The sequence below is a fragment of the Lagopus leucura genome, unplaced genomic scaffold (genome assembly GCF_019238085.1).
Source record: "Lagopus leucura isolate 7727_CA_CO unplaced genomic scaffold, USGS_WTPT01 34925-0_obj-0_obj, whole genome shotgun sequence".
Classification (NCBI taxonomy): Eukaryota; Metazoa; Chordata; class Aves; order Galliformes; family Phasianidae; genus Lagopus; species Lagopus leucura.
This window is the reverse complement of record NW_024968011.1, coordinates 6296-16960: the sequence shown is the minus strand read 5'-3', so window position 1 is coordinate 16960 and position 10665 is coordinate 6296. Positions and strand designations below refer to the sequence as shown.

At 43.8% G+C, this 10665-nt stretch overlaps 1 long non-coding RNA gene across 4 annotated transcripts; it reads right to left on the bottom strand.

The window, feature by feature from the left end:
- Positions 1–6: 6 nt before the first annotated feature.
- Positions 7–9707, bottom strand: LOC122193405. 4 transcript variants are annotated; one of them, XR_006182889.1, is made up of 6 exons: positions 8122–8198; positions 6669–6871; positions 6100–6241; positions 5914–5999; positions 204–331; positions 9–97 (listed from the first exon to the last, which is right to left on the bottom strand). It is a non-coding gene; the product is annotated as an uncharacterized LOC122193405 (long non-coding RNA). The 4 variants fall into 4 exon arrangements; XR_006182891.1 differs by lacking the exon at positions 8122–8198 and adding an exon at positions 9611–9707 and having other exon boundaries at positions 7–331; XR_006182890.1 differs by having other exon boundaries at positions 7–331; positions 6078–6241.
- Between the last annotated feature and the right edge of the window lie 958 nt (positions 9708–10665).

Sequence of the window (10665 nt, the reverse complement as noted above, 5' to 3'; positions counted from 1 at the left end):
AGTGATATCAGAATGGATATAAAAGGCAGCAGGACTAAGATTCCATCGGGAACAATAAATCTTGTATGTACTGCTTTTCCAGTTCAACTTCAAGTATCTTCAATTAATAGAGTGTAAGGACAGGAGAGTCAGTTAATTCATTTTTATGTCATTAAATCCATTGTCCTGAAAAACAACTGAAAATAGTGTGTAAGCAGCCTTACCTTCATTGTGTCTTCAGATTACAGAAACCAGATTCAGTAACTAAGACAAGGAACATTTATATGACCTCTAATGCTTCTGCTTAGGTCAGCGTAGGATAGATTTGTACAGGCAGGTTCTGTCCTTCCATCTGCAATATAAAGGAGTTCATTCTTCTCTCAAACAAATTCCATTGTATGTACTTTGATGAAGCAGGTAAAATAAAATTTGTCTATTTTTTCTTCCAGCTCTCTGAGGTGATGTATTAAAAGATGTTGCTTCTCCTCACAGACACTGAATCAATTACACGGATTTCTCTGTTTTGCTGCTGAGAGGTTACAGATCAGTAGCACTATGCTGTTCACTGATGTTGCAGTATCAAACCCTCATTTCAGAAGTTTTCTGATGACACAGCATTAGTATACAGCTCCCAGAAAGCTGAAATAACTCAGTACTCAGTAAAGTATCACACATGCTTGTCTTTGCAAGTCAAAGAAATAATGTGTGTGCATCTTAAAGCCAAGCAGAAGCTTAGTTACATATGTTTTCTTGGGACAAATCTACTTTCAGTTATTTTAACATGCTTAATAGAATGGTTTCATGTAAAATTCATTTATCATAAATACTACATTTCAAAACAGTGTGCAAACAGTACAGTGGATATTATTTTTGTAGTGTTATGATACAGTTACGTAGTCAAAAAAGTTAGTTACAAAAAAGTAGGCAAAATATCAAGAAGGAGAATTTTTTTATATATATATTTCAGTGTCTGCTGAAGTGAAACAGGGAATTTCTTTCCACTTTTATTGTTTTTGGATTAAGGTTCTGCAAAAAGAAGCTCGTTAGCTAAGTGGAATGTGTGATACTGATATACTGATTCAGGTAGGTGCTATAAAACTATTACAGAATTGCTGTTAATAGAACAGAGAGAAAGTCGTGGTCCTGTTTTAACTTTGGTTAAGGATATGTGTACCTTGGAATCAGCTACCTATTAGTGTCTGCAAAGATGAAAACATCTCTGTATGTTTATAAATAATATATAAATTAAACATTTTTTTTTTTTTTTTAAGAGAGAGAAAGTGTATGGCAACTGGAGAGAGGAAGATATTATCAGAAAAAAAAAAAACACCCAAACATTTATCTTTGATTCTAAGTATAGATATAGATCCTTAAATTTATACTTTAAGAACTGTGACCAATGTTTCAAAGTGCCTAAACTCTAGAAATATTTCGGTGATCTTCGCTTAGCTCAGTGTTAACTGGTTCATACCAAAATTAAATGCAAGAAATAAATATCTTTGCTGGGTAACTTATATTACTTGAGTTTAGTATTATCATAAAATTACAGAATCTTCTGAGTTAGAAAGTCATCTAATCCAACTCCCTTGAAATGAATATGAACAAGTTGCTCAGAGCCTGGGCCAGCCTGATCTTGAATGTCTCCAAGGTCAGGTGATCCATCCACCACCTCTCTGGGTGATTTCTTTCAGTGCCTCACCACCTTCATAGCAAAAAAAAACTTCTTTGTATCTAATGTGAATTTATCCTTTTATATTTTAAAACCATTTACATTTGTCCTATCGCAACAGACCTTGCTGAAGAGTCTGTCCTCTTCTCCTTATAGCCCTCCTTTAGATACTGAAAGGCTACTATCACATCTCCCCAGAGCCTTCTCTTTTCCAGGCTGAACAGTCCCAGCTCTTTCAGCCTGTCCTCACAGGGGAGGTATTCCATTTCTGCTCATGCTCTAACAGATCCATGCCTCTCCTGTACTCGAGAACTCCACGTCAGGATGGAGTACTCCAGATGTGGTCTCACCAATGCAGAGCAGAGGGGCAGGATCATCTACCTTGACCTGCTGACCACCATTCTTTTGGTGCAGTCCAGGACAGGAGTGGCTTTCTGGGCTGTGAGGGTACACACTGCTAGTTCATGTCCACTTGCTATTGACTAGTATCCCTATGCCCACTGTGGCAGGGCTGTTCTCTGTCCTTACATCCTTCAACTTGTACTGATACAAGGGGTTGGTTGCCATTACCATTGCCATTGGATGGGCTTCATCCTAGGGTGCTGAGGGAGTTGGCGGGGGTGATCGCTAAGCCGCTCTCGGCTATCTACCAGCGCTCCTGGTTGACTGGAGAGATTCCAGAGGATTGGAGGCTTGCTGATGTGACTCCCATCTACAAGAAGGGCCGTAAGGAGGATCCGGGGAACTACAGGCCTGTCAGCCTGACATCAGTGCCAGGGAAAGTCATGGAACAAATCCTCCTGGGAGAGATCACACAGCTTGTCCACAGGATCAGGCCCAGCCAGCATGGGTTCATGAAAGGCAGGTCGTGTTTGACCAACCTCATCTCCTTCTACGACTGGGTGACCAAACTGGTAGATGAGGGAAAGGCAGTTGATGTAGTCTACCTAGACTTCAGCAAAGCCTTTGACATGGTCTCACACAGTATCCTTCTGTGGAAACTGGCTGCCCATGGCTTGGACAGTTTTACACTCCGTTGGATAAGGAACTGGCTGGAGGGCCGTGCTCAACGGGTGGTGGTCAATGGAGTGAAGTCCAGCTGGAGACCTGTTACAAGTGGTGTCCCCCAGGGGTCGGTACTGGGGCCCATCCTGTTTAATATCTTCATTGATGACTTAGATAAAGGGATTGAGTGTACCCTGAGTAAGTTTGCAGATGACACCAAGTTGGGAGGTTGTGTCGATCTGCCTGAGGGCAGGGGATCTAGGTAAGCTGGATCGCTGGGCTGAGATGAATGGAATGAGGTTTAACAAGGCCAAGTGTCGGGTTCTGCACTTTGGCCACAACAACCCCAGGCAGCGTTACAGGCTTGGGGATGAGTGGTTGGATGATTGTGAAGAGGAAAGGGACCTTGGGGTGTTGGTTGATGCTCGGCTGAACATGAGCCGACAGTGTGCCCAAGTGGCCAAGAGGGCAAACGGCATCCTGGCCTGCATTAGAAATAGTGTGGCCAGCAGGAGCAGGGAGGTGATCATCCCCCTGTACTCAGCACTGGTGAGGCCGCGCCTCGAGTACTGTGTTCAGTTTTGGGCCCCTCACTACAAGAAAGACATTGAGGCCCTGGAGCGTGTCCAGAGAAGGGCAACGAAACTGGTGAGGGGTCTGGAGCACAAGTCTTATGAGGAGAGGCTGAAGGAGCTGGGATTGTTCAGTCTGGAGAAGAGGAGGCTCAGGGGAGACCTCATAGCACTCTACAACTTCCTGAAGGGAGGCTGTGGTGCAAAAGGGTCTGGCCTCTTCTCCCAGGCAAATAGTAGGACTCGAGGAAATGGCAAGAAGTTATACCAGAGGAGGTTTAGGTTGGATATTAGGAGAAACTTTTTTCTCTCAGAGGGTGGTCAGGCACTGCAATGGCTGCCCAGGGAGGTGGTGGAGTCGCCGTCCCTGGCAGTGTTCAAGAGGCGCCTGGATGAGGAGCTATGAGAGATGGTTTAGTATCTTGTGGCACTGATAGGAATGGGAGGGTGGTTGGACTAGATGATCTTGCAGGTAGTTTCCAACCTTGTGATTCCGTGATTCTGTGATTACCCATGTGCAGTACCTTGCACTTGGATTTTTTGAACCTCATGAGGTTCTCCTTGTCCCACTGACAAAGGCTGTATAAGTCTCTCTGAGTGGCATCCCATCCCTCAGTCATCTTGACCTTATCACATAGCTTGTTGTCATCCACAAACTTGATGAGAATGTACTTGATCCCACTGTTAATGTCACTGCTGATGATATTAAAGAGCATTGGTCCCAGTACTGACCCCTGAGGAGCACCACTTGTTACTTTCTCTATTCAGACATTGAGCCAAGGACCACCACTCTCAAGGTATGACTAGGCTAAACTTTGTTCATCAGTCCACCTTTCAAATCCACACATTTTGAATTTGAAGAGAAGGATATGATGGGGACTATGTCCAAGTCTCTACTGACATTAAGATAGATGACATCAAGCATTTTCCTCATCCGCTCATGTAGTTATGCCATCGTGAAATCCACTAATTAGCTTTTCAAAATTAGTTCTTATTTGTAACACTGAACATTATAAATCGCATTTTCTTATATAATAGCAGTATCTAATAGCTTTTCCCTGAAATGAGCTTGTTGCTGAAGAAACAAAAATTGGATTCGCTACTTTTGAACATTTTATATTTTTTCTTTGTCAAATCCTAACCATTTTAAATGCATAGGTTTTCTTCAGTTTTGTTTCTTTTGCGGGGTAATTTGATAAATTAATGCATATGTTGTAAAGCAAACAAGTGTCTGGCAGTTAGTACATAGCATGATAACAGAATTGCTCTTTGATTTGCGTAGTAGTGTTCCTGTTAAAAATTCTGCTAGCCAGTCTTTGAGATTAAATTCTTTTATATAGAATGAGTGTGTTAAGTCAAATGATGTGAATCTGCCTAAACCACTTTCTTCTTGTATCAAGCAGTCTCAGAATTCTATAATAATCCTTCCTTCCTAAAACTTTGGAATTGTTTTTTAGACACAGTCTTTGTTTCTGTGTTTAATTGTTACAATATCAATATGTCTTATGTACTTTGATACATTCAATAAAGTGCACTAGCACAGCAAAATATCATGGCTCAGTATTAACTGATTCATAGCAAGCAAAGAAATATATTTCCAAGAATAAATAAGAATTGTAATTATTTTTTTTTTTAAATTGGCAGCAATACCTGTAGACAGTATCTTCTAGAACTAACCATGCAAAGGCAGATATACATATGCAATAATAACACCAAAAACAAGACCACTACTGTATTGTAATTAATAAGTCATTCTCTTCTCTGAGGCAGTTCTTTTGTTTATTACATAATCCTAGAATGCAATGACATAGCAAGTATCAACTAGTAACAGTGTTACACTATCTCCAGCTCTAAAATTAGACTCCTCATCTGGTTTTGGACTAACGGGCTTACAGCAGGTCAGAAAAAGACTCGTGTAAATACTAAGGACAGAGCACTTTCTAAAAAGTAAGCAGCTAATCAGCAGTATTTAACCTGTAGGAAAAAAAAAAAATTACTGTGCTTTGACTAATTATAGAAATATTTATAAGGCCCCATCCATACAGAATTCAGAGATTTACAGTGCTTTCCTTCACACACACAACAGTCTGGCTGAAGATTTGGCCCTGAAAGCATTGCCCCAGCAATCTTTACATTAAGATCTGCAGCAGTGAACTATGGCATCAAGTTAATTACAGGTGACAGAATTTATTGTGCTATCGTGTACCAATAAAAAATCTCAGTTGTCATATTCTTCCAGATAAAGATTTTTCGCATGCTTTGAACCATTAGGACAAGGTGATCCAGTGGTCCTGAGGACAATAACAGCATGCATTACTGAGGGATATTTAAAAAGGTGTATGTCATTAAAACTTGCTTACAACGTGCAATTGAACTTCAGTGCTATTTTCTACTCGGAACTTCACAGTCTGATGAAAAACTAACTACCAAATGGGATTATTATGTTTCTAACATTTCTAATGAATAAACAGCTTTCTTTCAAACAACCAACACAGAAGATTGTTTTTATGTGTTATTACTCTGAGTTACATTACCCAGTTAAAAATACCCCATATGTAAGGGAATCTACTCCTCTGAACACAGAAAATAGGCAGTTATAGAAATTCAAACAACAAAATGTTCCCTCGTGTTACATAAGAAGACTGGAGAAACCAGCAGACCATCTAGCAAAAATAAAAGTGTACTCACTGTACTGAATGTGAACTTGTGGAGGCTTTTTTCTTAGCGTAAAACCAGCCAGCATTCCTTCACCCATCAACTATTTTGAACATGCACTGGAAATCAAGGGTTGGCAATGAAGACAAACACATCGCTTTTCTACAAGGGAGGCATTACAAAGAAGTTGTTCTTACATGGTAAATAATAGAAACTCACTGAAGAGTGGGATGAAATAATGCAGTTCTTCCAGTACTTTGCTGCGTGGGTGAATATGGACATGAATCTGCCAGTCTTATTTCGAACTTCTGAAGAAAACACAATGGCTCAGCTGTGAAAAATTTCCTGGACTGTCAAGTAACTAGAAGGAAAGAAAAAGAAAACAACAATAAAGACTGATAATGCTCTGCTTTACCTAACATAGTAATTATAACCTCATGTGCTGTTTTATCTCCTCACAATTACTTGACCCTGTGCAAATGTTTCAATATATTGATATTACAATGAAAAACAAGAAGACAAAAGCGTGGTTTTATGAACATGCCTCTTTCAGAAGCCCTATTTATTAGTATGCCAGTTTCAAATTTAGCGTTAACATATATTAAGCTAGGAAGAGAGTCACTATCATGTTAATATCTAGTAGTCATTGTAATTATGAAAAAACAATTAGATATGTGTTGCATCACCTTGATTGAATATCCCTGTGATGCATCTCTAGTTTACATCTACTGACCTCCTGATCCTCCGGGAGATTAGCAAAAATGAACCAAATAAAACAGACTTCTCACCTGCGGTTTGGTTTCCAAATGGTATTCAACACCCAGCGTGTACATCTTCTGTCATCCTGGTCTATATTTGTGCTGTCTGTTTTCATGTCACATCACCAAAATCTTTTCTCCTTAGGCTTGTTTTGAAGTGTTAAAGATGACGTCTCAGCCAGATGGAGAGCCAGCTCCAGGTACAAGAGGTGTACCAGCAGAACCAGGAGTTACTAGGGTAGGAAAGTACAGGATGGCATCCCTTTTTGGTGCTGTCTGCCACACTGTGGGGTCAGCTTACAGCTCCCCAGGGAGAAATGCACGTCATCTCCTCGCACAGCAATTAAAGACCGCTGTGACATTTTAGGATTTGGCGTCCTCAGTGGGTGAACCCAGCACCTGCCTGTATGGCAGCATGAGGCCTTTTGGCTCAAACATCAATCCCAAACCCCACAGAAACAGGGAGGCTGCAGCGTGTGTCCTTCGTGCAGCCCCTGTGCTTGAGTCAGAGATCGCTGATGTACGGCAGTGCCCCATTTCTGCTGCGGTATGACGCGGGATTGCTGAAGTCGCTGCAGATTTGGAGAAAAGACAGATCATCTCCAGAAAGCACTCCCCATGCAACTTGCCCACATGCGTGGGGCACAAGCCCCATTTTGGGGGCAATGACTCACACCCCCCTGTCACAGCCGTGCGCCGAGGGCACCATCACCCCCCTGTGCACAGCCATCAACCTGTCCCAGGACTCCACGCACCCCACAGGCATCCCTGCCCCCGTCCTCAATCCCATGGTGACATCAGCATGGACTGAATTGGGGCAGGGGATGTGGGGGGACTTGAGACATGAGGGGATGTGTGGAGACACAGGGACATGTGAGGACATGGGGGGACATGGGGAGGAGGTGTGGGGTCAGAACTACAGAGGTGAGATGAGGTGACATGTAGAGGTGACACAGGGAGGTGGCAGGCCGTGCCAGGAGGTGCTGGTGCCATTTGAGCAGCACTGCAGGGCAGATGAGCAGCACCAGCCCAACCTGGGGGTGATGGTGACACTCCAGGATGTGGAGATGCTATTGGTTTTCAAGCAGGAGTTCGTTATCTATACATAATACTGCACTTGTTTGTTTTTGTTTTAGTTTTTTTTTATTTGTTTGTTTTTTTTTTTTTAAGTCAGTGATAGTATGCAGCCTGATCCCATGTCTTTGAAAAGTGTAGTTTAAGGATTGTCAGCTGAGAACAGCAGCAGAACATGGGGTCGTCGCAGGGGGAAGGAACAGGGAAGGAAGTGAGGAAAGAAAGGAGAAAGCCTGAAAAAGGAATGGGGAAGGCACAGGGCGAAGGAAAGGGCAAGACATAGGGGAAGGAGGGGGAAAAGGACAGAATAGCTGTAGAGCAGCCTAAAAAGCAGCAAGAAGCTCTGGGAGGACTGTCAAGTGCCAGATTCTGTATCAGGTGTGTATCTGTGTGCATATGTTGCCATTACCTGCTTTGGTCAGGGTTCTTGTCAGTTCTGAGCTCCTGCAGTGGGAAGAGCTCGAGCAACTGGTGCAGTCGCTGCAGTCCTGTGCGATGGGGGAGTGCTTGATAAGGACAGCCCTGCAGCCCTCAGCTGGACAAATTTGCTCCATGTGCCCAGACTGGGAGCTGCACAGTGCCCAGCCGCACTTCTCCAGCTCAGAGCCCGCTGCCTGCAGCTGCATCTTTGCTTCCTTCCCTCCTGCCCAGAGCCTTGAGGGTGCTCCCACAGTCCCCTGCCCACCCCCAAAATGTCACAGAAGACAGCTGGTAGCGAGCTGCAGGAATCCCAGCACCCTGTTTTCCTTCTGCCTGCAGCTCTCTCCTCCTCTGCCACACAGGGCTCCAGCCTGCAAAATGCGAATGGTCGGGGGGAAAGGGAGTGCTGGCAGGACCGACTGCTGCAGCTGGCCGGGGAGGGTCTGCATACCCTGTGCCCTTCTGGGCTATCTGTCCAGATGCAGGAAGACCAGGGTAGGGCAGCTGAGAAGCTGCCCCCATCAGAGGGGGGAACAAGCTGTCCTTCCACAGTGACATTCCTCTCACAGCCAGATGCACCCACACAACTCTCGGGCCATCTTGCCAATGGCAGCTGTGACACATCAATTCTTTCTAGGCAGGTGAATTAATTTTTTTCCATCTGTAAACTTTAGGGGGAGAACTGCAGTTTTTGGTAATCTTTGTAGGAACACTGTCATGGTCCACACAGAACTCAAAACTGCAGCTTTGTGCTAGATCTGGCTGCTTAGACTTGCTAGGACCTAAAACTTCCCATTTTATGGCATGACAAGAACAAAAAGCTAAAAATGAAACCCGCAGGGAAAGAAAGGCTTTTGAAGAAAAATACATGGAAGTATAAACAAGACAGAGGCTGAGTGAACATTCATATGGCCCTGCACTTTCTGCCAATGGGCTCTAATCCCATTATTGTTAAATTTGCTGGGCAGTTGCATTTTGGTATTTGAACACTTAGAAACAATGCAACAGACGCTGGCAAAAAGAAAGAAGAAAAAAAGAAAAAAAACTTTTTTTTTTTTTTTTTTTTTAAAGCTATTTATATGCACTTGGCACAGCTCTCCTGGGTTTGGAGTAGTTTCCCTCTTTCTTCTTCGTCTTTCCCCCCACAACCCCTCCACTTCTAACTTCGTGCTCCTCTCCCGTCCTCACAGCACACACACCGGATCGCCAGGCACTGCGCCGCCGCTCCCCCAGTCCCGTCGGAAAAGTTCTTTCCGCGGTCTCTGCTGCCACCTCCTGGCCAATGCGCGGTACGGCCGCTGCGTCCCGCAAGCATCACAACGCATGCGCGTACAAAATGCGGAAGTGCCGTTCTAACCGCTCTACTCAGCTAATCCGCCGCCTCTCTATGGTCATCAGTCCTCCAGGTAATAGCGAACATAGCGGCGAACAGCCCCGGCCCGGCAGGTGATTTCGCATGATTAGTTTCGAGTACTCACCTACGCGTGCGTTGTTTTCGACTCCTCATTACGCGTGAGAGGGGCGCAGGGGCCGCTGGGAGCCACAATAGTCTGTTCCCGAGGCAGGCTCCAGGAATCGACTGCTTGTCTGCACCTCGAGGCTTTGTAGCTTTGAATGCTAGTTATGAGTGTCCTGGCGCATGCGCTCTGTTGCCTCGAGGACTAACCATAACAAAGCTCGGCGGATTTGCTGCGCAGAGCGAGGAACACCACCGCCGCGTGCCTGTGCGCATGCGCCCTAGTGCCTGCGGCGCCAAACAAACACGGCCGCAATTCCAGCTATTGGCCACGAGGGGGCACCGGAGACCGCGGAAACAACAACGACTGGCTCGACGCGCAGCCGCGCCGCAGCTTTTGGCGCTCTTCTCCCTGCCGTGATGGCAGAGGAAAAACGCAGTTTGATGGGGGTTGAGGGAGGAGAAAATTACATCAATTGGAAAAAGACGAAGAAAACCAAGGAAAACTTCTCTACACCCAGCAAACCTCTGCTAAGCACGTAAGAATATTATATCTTAAGTCTCACTTCTTTTTTTTAAACCAACTGTCACTGGAGCACTGTCAGTAGATGTACCAGAAATATTGACAAGGGTTAAAGAAAATTGTTCTAATGTTGTTTTGGTTTGTTTCTACTTCACATAAATCAGGAGAATTATTTGTTTTTCAATGCCACCAAAGGAGCCATTTCTTCACTGATATTGAAATTCATTATGGATGCCTCTAACAAAAATGATTAGTTGAGCCATTGTATTTAACATGAGCATTTTCACCCACAGCCAAAGCATAGGAATTGATTAGCAGTTTAACTCTCCAAATTTTGTTCAAAAGACTTTCATATTTCTTCAGTTCAGCTGGCTACAGTCTTGTGAGACAAACTCACAATCAGAAAATGGTTTTGATTTTTTTGCTATCAGATTTGCTGCCACATTATCAAGTTTTATTAAGGATTCCCTTTGAGTTTTAACTTGGTTCAAAGTTATTTGTTAAGGTGACAGGCTATTTCTAGTTGTGCTGTTTTGTTTTTACAAAGCATTTCT